Raw genomic sequence first — 13907 nt, forward strand, 5'->3', positions numbered from 1 at the left:
CCAAGTTGATGGGACACACACACACACACACACACACACACACACACACACACACACACACACGGAATGCCAGGTGATCTCATAAGCCTACTGGAAAGAAGGCTAAAAATATGCAGTAGGGGAAAAAGAGGACAGTCAGTAGAGAACTGTCTTAAATTTTCTTCCAAAACCTTATATTGAGGCAGAAAGTGCACAGATTACTACAAAAGTTTAAAAGCTCATTATCATTCCATTCATTTTCCAAAAGAGAGAACTTGTAAGAAAGTATCAAAATTTAACTGTGGTAAATGAGCGATATTATGTGGTTAAGCTGTAACACATAAAGCTGAAGTAAACAGAAAAATATAGTCTTCTTCCACAAGATCAGAAATTGGCCACCTGAACTGTCCTGTCAATTATATAATACATGCAAGATCCTACTTCTCTCTCAAGACCACAGTTACTTTGTCAACTAAAAAACTTGCCACCAATACTAAGCAATCTTAAACATCACATCTGACAACTGAATGTATATGGAAATTCACATATTTTTATTTAAAATATTTCTATACAGCCCAAAACATGCATCTCTTGGCAGTTTATGACAACCATCATGCATTATGGCATCATACCTAGGAATCATATTTTATAAAAACACACAGATGGAATGTAGATCAAAGTCAGACACAAGACCTAAGCCAAGCAGGACTAAGACAGCCTGCATTTGGACTGCCGCTGTCTAGGAAGGAGGGAAAAGTATGCACACACAAATGGGGGGGGGGAGAGAGAGAAGAGGAGGGGCTTCATCTCAGCTTCCTTTCATTCTTCCATATAGCGGAGAGAGAACTATATTGTGGTCAGCCCCTAAATTGAACAAAAATCCATAGTGCATAAGCTGCAGAAAGAATAAAGTTTTAAATTGTAAGACTACCCCTTCCTGTATAGAGCAGGCTAAATAAATTATTAAATATAACACTAACAAAAGAAGTCAAATATTTTCCATGTTAAACTTTCAAAGTATTTTCAGAAGATCTATGACTATATCATGATTACGCTGCTCAGCTTGTATTACCATTGTGCTCTCATAGGACAACTGCAGCCAGCAAAGGGCATGGAAACGACATAGTTAGCAAATGCACGGTGAAACCTTTAAAGAACAGCTTATCAACCTAGAAAACTCCTAGATCACATTAAAGGCAACAGAACAAAGCTATCTCTAGTATCTACTGTCTGAAACATGTATATATTACAGCAAGGATCCAAATCAGGTAAATCTTGACATTCATATGAATCCCAACAATTACAGATGAATGTTGTGTCTAGAAAGAAATATAGTAATTTCCCTTTTCTGACATACACGAATGAATGTTGACTCACACATATGTTCAACATTCACTGGGATATTTCTGAGTCTGAGCATTTTCAAGAGTTCTCAGGTATTCTCGATATTTACCTACAATAAAAAATTCTAATTGTCTTTTCCTGAAGTAACCAGTCAGCAAAACTGGTTATGAAGGTAGGTGTTCTGTAGGTTAACACTTAATTCAAATTAAATACTAGAAAGTTTACATTTGAAGGAAAAGATTTAACATTTACTTCATATTTGGCTTTAAAATGTACAACTTTTCAGTAGATATTCCAACGTTATTAAGTTGTTCAAAGTAACTCGCCGGGGGTGGGTGGGAGAGAGAAGATTACTTGTACGGATTTTTAAATAGTCCCCCCACCCCCTGCAACATTCCATGAGCAGCAGCAGCAGCTGTGTTTTTAGTCTAGCATGAAGCAGGAAATGAACTTAAAAGGTTACAGAGACACTTCCTCCATCATTCTAAACTAAAAGAGATGGTGAGCATCAGGAGTCAGCCACTGAGAACCTCTCAGCGCTTCCAGGTGCAGTTCAAGCCACTGCTGCTCACAGAAGTGAGACAAAAAAATTTATTTGAAGCAGCAACAGCAGAACAGGGCCACTAACAAATAAGGCACCAGTAGCTGATTCTATGTATGTATTTGGGAGATTCCAAAGCATGTACTGCTAAGTTATATATCCCCCAAGTATATAAAACAGCTACGGGTGCCTTATTTGTTAGGGGTCCTGTTTTGCTTTTGATCAGCTAGGCACTCAACAACCCAAGTTTACTATTATATACAATATGAAGCAGTGTCTTGCATGTTCTGTTTCTCTGTGCCCAGTATATCAGCCACATAATTTAATTGGGAACATGTGCAACCTTACACGTTCTTGTCCCACAATAGTACATAAAAGTAATGAACACGTGCACACAGAGCCTGAGAACTGAAGTTCAGTGGCCCACAGGAGCCATGGAATTGAGGTGTCAGAAGAAAAGAGCAGAATGCTTCAAGGGCAGTGGGGGGGAAGGGGAGACAGAGACTGTATTGGCCTAATCCCAATACCAATTGGGCATTGGGATTAGAGACACGCAACATATTCTTGCAGGTTTTACTTGTGGTTGAGCAAAAGCAAGTGGCCGGGTGCCTATCAGTTTGGAAGCAAAATGGGGTCACCAAAATATAAGGCAGAGGCTTCGACTTATTTGGGGAAACCCACGGTATGCATACATTTGTAAATTAAGAGGAAAAGCATTTTTTAGAGTCCTGTGAGCTTCCAGGTCTTTCACAAAGTGTAAAGGGCATGGAGATGAAATACTATAGCTTGCTGTCTGAAGGAACTGCCCTCTTTACTACCTTGTTTTGGGGATGGGATGTACTGCTGTCAGCTAGTCACAACTATGCTTAAATCCTGAATTTTTTCACTGGGTAGTTCCCATTTTGGCCGCAGGAGAGGGAAAATAAAGGATCCCAAATAATCAAGTTGGGCAGGCTGCACAAATCTTTAATTCAGCTTATGGTTGAAAGTAATTGATATCTGGAATGTTGAAGGTGCCAGTAAAAGGAGGGGGGGTAAGAAGAAAATGGGGGTGGGGAGAGATGAAGGGAGGGCACTGTATAGTGCAGGGAGGGAAAGGAAAGACCTCAAAGAAAAGTGTCCTTTTTCTCTTCTCATCAAGGCCTGAACCAAGATCCTGTTCCAGGCTGGCTGGCGTCTCAAACAAGAGCACTTGCCTTAAAGGTTGGGGATACACTACAATATTTTGTTGCAGAGCCACTTGTATCATTATAATGAAGCCAGCCTTTCCTCAGCCTGGCTGTCTCCTCTGCTGCTTTCCTTGGATCTGGAAGATCACACTGTTGAAAGTACGGGCAGATAACTTATCCCTGTACTTGTCTCTTCATCGCAGCAGAAAGCCAAGTATGGGAGTAGATTCTTCACCACTTGTCTCTTCAGATTCCTGAGCTCAAGGGAAGCAACAGCAACAAGCACTGTATCACTGCCATGTCAGGCTATGGACTCTGTCTTCATTCTGCCTTAAAGAGCCTGAAGTCCTAAAGGTAGAAAGGAGACAGTGCTGCATACACAACATTATGCTGCAGCAGCAGATTGCCCCCTCCTCCTGCTTACATCCATCCATCAGCAGGCAGAGGAGGGAGCACCAAGTTGCTGTTATTGAGGCTGCCAGCATTCAGAGCAACTGCAGGCCTGAGGTCCTAGGTGAGACTGAACCCCATTTCCTCTGGCTGCCAGTAGCAGTCATGATCCCTGGGACTGCCCTCCACATCAGAGTTGTCCAAGCCAAAGCCTATCAGGACTTTACCACCACAGGGCGCTGTGTGGGCCCCAGTGGCTCTCACCTTGGCAAGGGAAAAGGTCTATTGGCAGGGCGTGTGGCACTGCTGCTGCCAACAAGACCCAAAGTAGAAACAAACAGGGAGAGGAAGCAGCTGCGGCAGCTGATGACCAGGCTGGCCAACGCCAACCTTTCATATGTGGAATGACTGAAGGTGGGAGCAACCAGGCCCAGGCAGCTCCCTACAAAGTCCTGCTGGGATTCAGTTCAGATGACTCTCTGGACAGTTCCAGGGTTCAGGCTGTTGCTGCTGACAGTCAGAAGGAGTGGAGTTCAGCCCAACGCCAAGACCTGCAGCCACCCTCAACACCAGCACCTCAGTGGAAGCACCAGTCAATAGGAAATCCAATGCCTGGTGAGGAATGGCAGTTAGATGACTTGTCAGAGCTGAGCCTTGGAAACTGACTCAGGACAGGAGGAAGCTCAAGGACAGCAGCAGAGAGGAGGCCAAGACGTTGTTGCTGCAGGAGTGATGTAAGAACTATGGAGTGAGTGGGAAGAACTCCCTTACCTACAATACTGCTAGTAGGAAGGACAAGTATCTGGACTCTGAGACAGGTAATGTAGCAAGTGACAGCTTGGTGCAGGCTGAGTAGGAACAAGGGTGCTGTCTTTGTAGAATCAGTTTTTGTTTCAGTGGGGGAAACTAGGAGCAGAAGCCTTAAAAGAATCCTGATCATCTGTTATCTCGTGCATTAGTTGTTAAGTAGATTTAGTCCGTTCTCACTAACTTGAAGCATAAAAATGCTTCAACATAATCAATTAGGCATCATTTAATACCAGGAGTTAATACACTTGGATGTGTGCTTATTCTTCTTTTTCTCGCAACAGAATAGTTTACACTTCTCCAGATTTTTTTTTTTTTAAGGGAGACTTGATCCAAAGTTTATAATCTATATGCCGAGTGATGGCTCTGTCTCGTAGGGTGCGGCTAGTATGCGTGAGTGTGTGTGCGCGCGTGTATGTGTAGTAAATTTCAATCATACATACATAGAGGAGACATGTGAAACCACAAAAGCCAAAATAAGTATGACTCAAATTTTTGGACTGGCTCCCAGATTTAAAGAAAAGGCTTGACATAACAGGTGAGTGTCAAATTACAAGGCCAATAAGAATTTTTACATCAAATAGAACTTCCAGCAAGATTCCACACTTTGCTCAACTGACACGCAGGGAGTTTCCCTCTAACAAGCATGATCCAAAACCACACCCGTGTCTATCTCTCAATGACAGGGCTGCAGAGGTGGGCAGGGATCATGCCAGTTGCACGGCAATCCCTAACCCTTCCCGAGCTCCAAAGTTAAGAGGAACGCTGGGCATGGTTTGAAAGCTGAGTTGTTGAGGAGCCCTGAATGCAGCAACGGTGCAGGCCTGGGCCAGTAAGCCCCAGCATACCTTTCAGCCAGTGAGCTGGAAAGGGGGCAGGGAAACTTCTGCTCCTCAATCACAGTACGTGGAGTACCATTGGCAAGCAACTTCCATGCTCCCCTTTCTCACAGTATGTGGCTGGGATGCTTCCTTGAGTTGTTTGGTCAAGAAACCTGGAGCATCTTGGTCAAGCAGTGGCACAACTGGTAAACTCCATGCTGCCCCTTCCAGTGGAAAGGGGGAGCCATGGGGATTTCTTGGTCTCTGCTTCAAAGAGCTGCCCAAAGTGAGACAGGAGCAGAACTCAACTTCTGGCTTGGTGGCCAGAACTGTGGCTGGACCTCTGTTCACTAGCACAGAAGGAAATGACTGGCTACAACTGGCATTCTAATTCTTACTGAACAGAGTCAGAACACACAGTTTTAGAAACAAAATCATTTGAGATAATTATGTTTGCCAAGTTCAGCCTCAGCCTAACAATGATGCTCCATTTCACAAATATGTATTACATTAATTTTTGCAGCCCTCAGATTCTTGTTCAGCCATGGAGAGGCAGCAATATAATGCTAGACTGGCAGTGCTGGCACAGAGGTACACTTCATCTCCTGAGATGGCACAAGAGGAACACCTGCTCCTCCTGCTCTTGCACTGCAACCTGGCCACACCCCAAACAGAAACAACAGTTATCTTTACTGCTATACTAACAGTCAATATGGGGTGGGAGGGGTAGAGAGACAAGAGAACGCAGAATACTTACTATCAGGGCACACTGCTCTAGCAAAATCCAAGAACAAGCAATTAAGAGATGCTTAAAGTAAAGCATCAGTACAGCTGATTTGTTAATTTCTCTGCATGCCAAAACATTTTCTGTCAGCCGTAGGATATGGATCTAACTGTCCCAGAACCAGTTTAGCATCTCTACAGCTTGCTTCAAAAGATTAAAATTTTCCATTGCAAGGTAGATTCCCCCACCCCCACCCTTATTTCCAAGTTCTCTTTCATTTTCTTCTTCTTTAAAGATGATTGTATTTTGAAACCACAGAAGAACCATGTATATATCATAGACTATAGCAATGCCATTTCGGTAGTTTGTTTCTGAATAAGGCAGTATATAAAATTATAAAATATATAGTTTAAAATGCACCATTTTAGACTTTATTTAGAAACATCTGTTCTGTATCAGGATTTGTTTGACTGAAAATTTGCTTCCTTGTTTTATAGCAGATTAACTCAGTACCAAGAAATAAAGTTATATAGTTTGTTTCCTGCAATTCACTTACAGCTCCAATCTGGGTACTGAATGCTTTAAAGTGAAGGATTACATTTTACAATAGAATCATGAACACAAAAATCAAACTTTCTAAAAACATGCTGGCAAGACACTGAGTCAGCATCAAAGCCATCAGAATAGCCCATTGCTGATCTCCAATGGCACCTCTGTGTTCACAGCCTTTGTGTAGTGGTGATGCAGGGACACTCTTGGGGCTCACCCAGGTAAGAGGGAATACAAAGAACGATGTTTGGCAAGGGCCCCCTGAAACCTGGTGCCAGTACCAAACACAAATTACTCATTAAAACTGCTTGTTTGCCATTTTCCATTACATTCTATGAATGTTTTGTATCATCCATACAGCTACATGCATTAGGAAAACTGTAGTGGATTATAATGATGCCACCAATAGGACAGCATAGTACAGTACTCTTGTCTGTGTATAATAGGTTGTCATTCTTGAGGTTTACTACAATTAGGCCACTGTATGTGCAAGTTTTCTGCTTTTTTTCCTGAGCAGCACCCCAACCATCCCCAATCACAAGCTGTTTTTAAGTTCAAACACCCATCTGTGAAACAGTGGACTAAGCACATGCTGCTATATGCATATGCAAGGATCTCCCTGCCGAACAGATGGCCAGCACTGTGTTGGTGCCAGGCACTGGAGGACAGGTGCTGGATTCAATCCTTCCAAACAGTTGATCATCTCTTTCAGTGCTGACAGTGCTAGCCAGCAGATACACACAGTCCTGATTTAACAATGGGTACTGTGCATACAACCCTGAGTGCAGGATATGGTATTTTTGTACTATACACCAACCATCTGTGGCACCCAACTTCAGCAAGGCAAACTATGCATATGTGACATTTGCAGGAACATTAATACTTTAAAATCCCATATGACTTATTTATACTAAAGTGAATCACAGATAAATATGCTCATTTGTTATATCAAAATTTTAAAAGGTATTTTAAAGCCACAGCCAGTCTTGGGGGAAAAGAGCATCTTTAATATTTTCCTCCCCCATTACAATAAGCTGGACACAGTCAAATAAGGCTAAACGTAAGCAGTATTTCAGTATGTTTATGTTTGAATCAGCATTTGTCTCACAAATAAAATTCTGTATGCCACCTAAAAATTTCGATATTAAGCTGTATATAAATTCAATAAATAAAATAAATTAAATAATAATAAATAATATATTCAAAATAAACTACTAACTTGGCACACTGGGGAAGTAACCTGCCTAGAGAGCAGGAGACTGTTGGCTCAAATCCCTGCTGGTACGTATCCCAGAATATGGGAAACTCCTATATCGGGCAGCAGCGATATAGGAAGGTGCTGAAAGGTATCATCTCATACGGAGATGGCAATGGTAAACACCTCCTGTATTCTACCAAGAAAATGACATGGCTCTGTGGTCTCCAGGAGTCGACACCGACTCGACGGCACAAGCAACCAACCACCAACAAGATGGAAATGCTCTTGCAGGGCACAGGGGATGGCAGACATTAGGCGTCCACTACCTATGGCTGAAAGTGAGTGAGTTTAGAATCTGATTAATAAACCGAAGCTACTGCTGTTCACTGTCACCATTAAGACTAGAAAAAGAAAGTCAGATTCTTAAAGGCAACAAGCAGCAATAATGGATAAAATCCATCCAAAATTATGCACTTTCAAACCCACCATTTTCAGTGCAACAAAGAATGCACTTTATTGTCTCTTTCAGACCAATGGGATTTGATAGTATTTTGATAGTATTTTGCTAGATTGCACTTTTTCTTTCTTAAGCCACATCACAGTAGTAGGGTTAAAAGCAAAGTTGAGTATTTCATTAAGGTTATATAGTCTATTATTCAGCATGACAATTATACAGAGACAATGAACTCCCTAAAACAAGGCTACAAAAGTCTCAAGTTTAAAGCATCATTACAATATGTAATGAGGGAATTTTCATACGAAAGGACTTTGGTTAAGAGTTCTAGGGCACAACTTATTCTCAAAGTGTCACCATCTACACCTGCCACAGCTTGCACTGAAACCCACCACCCCCTCACAGGGGCCAGCAGAACCCCAACTGCCATCTGATAAGGAGCATAAAGGCACAAATAAACACTTTTTATTGCTTTAAAATGATTTGCTGTTTTTAAAAAGCTGTATGTAAGCCATTCTGGGAGCCTTGTCGGCTGAAGCGTGCAAGTAAGCATGCTTTAATTAACTCACTAAATACCAGAAGGAACCGGTGACACAAAATATACACAAATTGCAAATCAATAGTGAAGGGAGCAAAATTCAAATATAAGTTTTCCAATTTGAAAATCTTCACATCTATGAGGCAAGCCCAGAAGCCCTCTGAAATGTAAGCCTGAGCTCAACTGCCATGTAAAAGGGCTCAGCCTTCCCCCCATCTTCTGCCAACCAAACCAACCTCCCTCCCCTGCCAGCCATTTCCCATACCCTTATTCTTGAGCCTGCCTGCCTACAGTATGTCTCAGCTTTGTTTTTAAGGCCTGGGTTTTGTTTTTGTTTTTTTTAACTCATTTCCTGGTAAGTTCTAATGGCTGCTTTTAGCACAGTAGTAGCTTGCTATTGATTTACATATCAAATATTTTCATAACTGAAAGTGAGTTGCAAGAATACAGCTATATCTTACATCTGTTACGTCTTTGAGAAAAACACCACATGACTTTGCCTGGGGAGGTCCACAAGGCAGAAGACAAGGGCCCTCTCAGGTGACAGATTGGAGGCAGTGGTAGTGAGAGTGCCTGCACCACCACTTCAGCCTCATCAGGTTGCTGCTCAAGCTCATCTTTGTCTTCCTCACTGATGACTTCCAGCTCCCCACTCTCACTGCCAGGAGGGAGCAGGGAAGAACAACAGGAAGGCTAATGTTTCACAGTGGTTAAGGGCTTATCTATGATAAGATAGAGCCCCACTTCTGGATCCAATCGTTTCTTAGCTTCTCTAGGTCTAACATAACTTTGCAAGAGACATGGCAACGGGTATGTCAGCCCAGTAATGCTGCATGCACGTAAGTCATGCAACCGCACATGACTTCACAAGAGTAAACCCATTATTTCCAATAGCCTACCCCTGTGTAACAAGGGCAGAATTCACATGCATGCATTGTTAGTGGTCTGATGTGCCCTTGTGCAGCATGTCAGTCATTAACATCAACTCCTCCTCCAAGAGTGATAGAAACCTCCCTACACAAACCAAGGCATCATAACATTTACAACTGGAGCTGGTTTCTCCCAGCATTATGTTATTAGCCGAGAATGGCAAATATCCAGCAGACAGGTGGCTGTATGAAACTGTTTACATCCTCAAACTAAACTGGAATAATTCCAAATAAACAGATCAAGAGAGCGCTAAAGTGACCTCTAGTAGAGGTCCCATTTCAAACGTGGCTCCACATCAAGACAGACACGAGCAATTTCATTTGCAAACTGGGAAGCAACCTGCCTAGAGAGCAGGAGGCTGTTAGTTAAAATCCCCGCTGGTATGTTTCCCAGAATATGGGAAACTCCTCTATCAGGCAGCAGCGATATAAGACGGTGCAGAAAGGCATCATCTCATACTGCACAAGAGAAGGCAATGGTAAACACCTCCTGTATTCTACCAAGAAAACCACATGGCTCTGTGGTTGCCAGGAGTCAACACTGACTCAAAGGCATAATCTTTCCTTTCCTTTAACAATCAATAGCAGTGCATCAGCTTATGTGAAAGGCAAGCTAAAGAACTAGCCCTTTTGCAACTCAAATAATTGGGCCAAATGGCAATATGCAGAAATAATGGGGACAGACAATACTTTTTTGCCATTGATACCACCTCAAATGGATTCCACTGAATCAGCCACTCCTTGAATTATTACTTTCCTTGTCCCTTCCAGTTAAAATTACCACTTTGCCTCTAGAGACCTCTAGCTTATTAGTCCCTAGTGATGCAAAGGTGGGATGGTGGTGGTTCATGTAATGGTTTGGTCACTCAAGCCTATTACAAGCTGAACTCACAACTTAACTTATTATAGGCCCTGCTTATATAAGCTGGCTTGCTATTACTACTAAGCCACCAACCTGCTATTCTCCTTCCTCTGTTCCCAAGCAACTGGGAACTTACCCTTTCAAGGGAGGGGCTACTGGTGGCAGAGAAAACTGACCTGTATCCTACAAGATGACCTACTAAGACTCCACGTCACTCATTTGCTCTGGCAACAGTTCACATACCTTTGCAAAAGGGATGCAAGATTGCTTAGAGGGAAGAACTGAGTGAGAGGGGGATTTCTACTGTGCCGATATTTGGGGGACAATTCTTACTTTTTAAAAACCCACATTTTTTCTAGAAAGCTCAGAAAAATTAAGATAAGTAACAAGGCAAGCTGGGGATGGTTCAACCATCACTACTGGCCAACAACTGAATATGCTTCTTAAAACTTTAAGTACTAGTAGTACTTAATGTACTACTTAAGTACATTAATTCTATATACCAACTTGACTGTGGCAACCTTGGAGTCATATTTTATATTACCAAAATTGGCACAGCAACCCACAAACTTCTGGCTCAACTGCAGCGGGTCATTCAAGTCCACACTCAAATATAGAAGGGAAAGCTCACATGAGCAAATGTATGCTGTACCGTTTGAACTGACCCAACAGTGCAAAATAAGCAATTGCTGTTTTGTAGTTGATGTGGTGGTGTAAGCAATCTAAATACTCCAGCTCAACTGAGGCGGCAATGGCATCTACTGTAACTAATCAAATGAAATGCCAAACAACAGTTATGTCCAGCTTCTGTTAGACTACGCCTCATTCAAGGAGGTACCATATGAGGGTAAAACACACAATTCAGTTGAATCCAGACAGGTAGGCAGGTCCTATGGTCTGGTGCAAGAAAGAAAGAATAGAGATGGCCTTTAATGGATCAACCTTCCCCATTCATAGCAACATGAAATCCTCGTATCAGTGTTTCCTGTAACAGAGACCCCCAAATGTTGTTGACTACAACTCCCAACATCCCAAGCTGCAATGGCCTTTGGCTGGAGTTTACGAAAGTTCTAGTCAACATCTGAGAATTTCTGTTTTAGGGAACGCTGGTGTACTCCTCAACTACCAGGCTGCAGTGATGAAACATCTGCTTGTAAATTATCTTAATACAATGAGAAGGTTGACATTTTCTTATTGATTCAGAAGGCATCTTTCCTGAATCTGTAGTGTTAGGAAGATTATCAGAGAGTTGCTGGACCAGTGCTCCAGCATCTTCAATAGTTTCCTGAAGTCTTCCATCAGATCACTTAACTGTTTGTCTTCTGATGCTTTTAAACACAATTGCTGTTCTCTTTTAGTAGCCAGTGTGTATCTGTTTATTATTGTGTATCTTACCATTGTTATCTGTATATTGTTTTGAGTACACATTCTCAAAAAGTAGCAGGTGTGTTGTAATTAAGCATCAAGATCCTAGTCCTGTAAACAATATAATCTTCACACTAAGCTGTAATATCAATGCTATATAGAATGGTGTTCTCAATGCCTATTCCATGGAGATCTCTTTTCACTGTGTGTTCTCCAGAGCATTTTTGGGGAGATCTGTAAACCTTTTTTGGATAGAGTCTTCTGGGATTATATGGGGGAAACACATATTCACACTGAGAGTAATTTGGTCATTTAATGACATGCTATCCACAACAAATCTCTAGAATAGGATGGCCTAAAAAATCCAAACATTGGGGATACAAAAAGCCATCAGAAACATGTAAGAATTATAAACTTCTGCTGCACAAGCAATCCGGGTGAGAACACCTACAATAGTAGGACAGATTGCTGCTATTTTTTTCAAGGCACTAAAGGTTCTTTGCCATGTAGCATACTACCTAGGAAAGAGTCAGAAGTTCAGTTCAATCAGGAGCAAGTTACTACAAACTAAGATTTAAAATGTTTCAGAACGTGATGAAAATCTCATCTAAATATCTTTTTTTTGGGGGGGGGGAGGATTGCATCTGTTAAGTCCACCACTGAGTGCTATTTCAAAATTGCAGAGTAACAATGAGTCATGCACTTCCCATCACAATAAGAGCTTTAAGCAGACACGTCACGCATACACACCCAGGAGTTCTGATTACCTCACCATTTTATGACGTCCCGGGCCTACACACCCACCAGCTTTTCTAACACTAGTGGAGTCTTCCTTATTACGAGAAGGAAAAACCTCCTAAGAATGCCCCTGCCCAAAGCACCCTCGCTCCCCTTTGGCCTTGGGGGTCGGGTAGGGAGAAGAGCGGCCATATATGGGCCGTCAGGCAAAGGCCACCGAGAGGAGGGGGGGGGGACGATGCTCATCCAAGCAGCCGCAAGGCTATCTCCCCACGGGATGATGGGGAGTTCATCACGAAGGCGATGCAAAAAGAGCAGAGGCAGAAGGCGGAGGCCAAGCAGAGAGAGGCGGCGGAGGCGCCCGCCAGCGTAGCCTTTCCTCATCCCAGCTCCACGCACGCAGGGAAGGGCGCCCCGAGAACCCCCCCCCGGCGGGATTAGGAGGGGAGCCCACCAGTGAGAGGAGGGCAGCTTCGGCGGCCGCAGAGGGATGGAGGACGGAGTGCCGCCTCCGCCCAACCAGGTGAAGCGGCAGAGGCCAGGAGGATGGCAGGCCGGCAACTGAAGCCGCCGCCGCCCGCCGTTGAGAGGGGAGGGAAAGATGGTGGCAGCTGCCGGCTCTCCCAGCCGACGCGGAAGGGAAACTCGACTTCATCAGCCAGCGGGCGGGCGTAGCTATCGTGGGACCAAAAGGCGCCTGACGAGGTCGAGGGAGACGGGACCCGGTCCTGATACCTAACCGCGGGGCACCCGGGAGGGGGGGGGAGAATAAAGCGGGATGCCGTTACCTACCAATCAGCTCCACACCAGCTACAGCCTCGGCTCTTTTGTTTCTCAGAGGGTAAAATGGCGACACGGAGTGGGGCGGCCCTTCCCCCGCTCGCCGCGGGTAAGCTCCGCCCCATGCATCTCCATTGGCTCTGACGGAGCAAGCCTCCGCTGATTGGACGATAAGGGAGCCGGACTCTGTTGCTAGGGGAGCCAAGGCGGGCGGCTAGGCATCGTGTGCCGCGTGATGCTGCTGGGGCTGGTGGAAGATGGGGACAAGGGAAGGCGGGGGATGGGATGGGAAACGGAGCCCGTGAAGATGCACGCACCGATAAGAACGAAAAGAGGGTTCTGCATTTTCCCTTTAAGATTAGAGAAGGCCCCAGTAACGCTGTAGGGCGTGTGAGACCTGCCAGTACCAGGCATTCCAGATATAACAACAATAATCCCGATAATACAACAACAATCTTCTCGCAGGGGCGGCTCGTGAACTCTCCTGGGGGTGGGGGGGGGGGGGGCGGCTGCTTAAGGCGCGATATGGTTGATCGTTTATTTATTGGGGCTCAGCCGTGCAGTGTAAGCCATGTGCCTGGAAGGTCAAGGAGAGCATGTAGGGACAACCATTGCCCCAAATCTGTTTGGTTTCCGGTTAGGAATCCTACCTTTATTGTACTTCAGCAGCACCGACCTGAAAGTCTTTATCCAGGAGTAAGGTCCTCTGAGTTGAGTGG

At 43.9% G+C, this 13907-nt stretch overlaps 1 protein-coding gene across 2 annotated transcripts in view; it reads right to left on the reverse strand.

The window, feature by feature from the left end:
* Positions 1-13318, reverse strand: part of IP6K2 (inositol hexakisphosphate kinase 2) — a 28380-nt gene extending 15062 nt beyond the window's left edge. The window contains exon 1 of one of the 2 annotated variants that reach the window (XM_053294724.1): positions 13201-13318. The gene's annotated coding sequence lies outside the window, so the exon portion shown is untranslated. The remainder of the gene's footprint in view (positions 1-13200) is intronic. The other variant, XM_053294725.1, reaches the window with a different exon arrangement.
* Between the last annotated feature and the right edge of the window lie 589 nt (positions 13319-13907).

The sequence above is a fragment of the Hemicordylus capensis genome, chromosome 2, assembly GCF_027244095.1.
Source record: "Hemicordylus capensis ecotype Gifberg chromosome 2, rHemCap1.1.pri, whole genome shotgun sequence".
Taxonomy (NCBI): Eukaryota; Metazoa; Chordata; class Lepidosauria; order Squamata; family Cordylidae; genus Hemicordylus; species Hemicordylus capensis.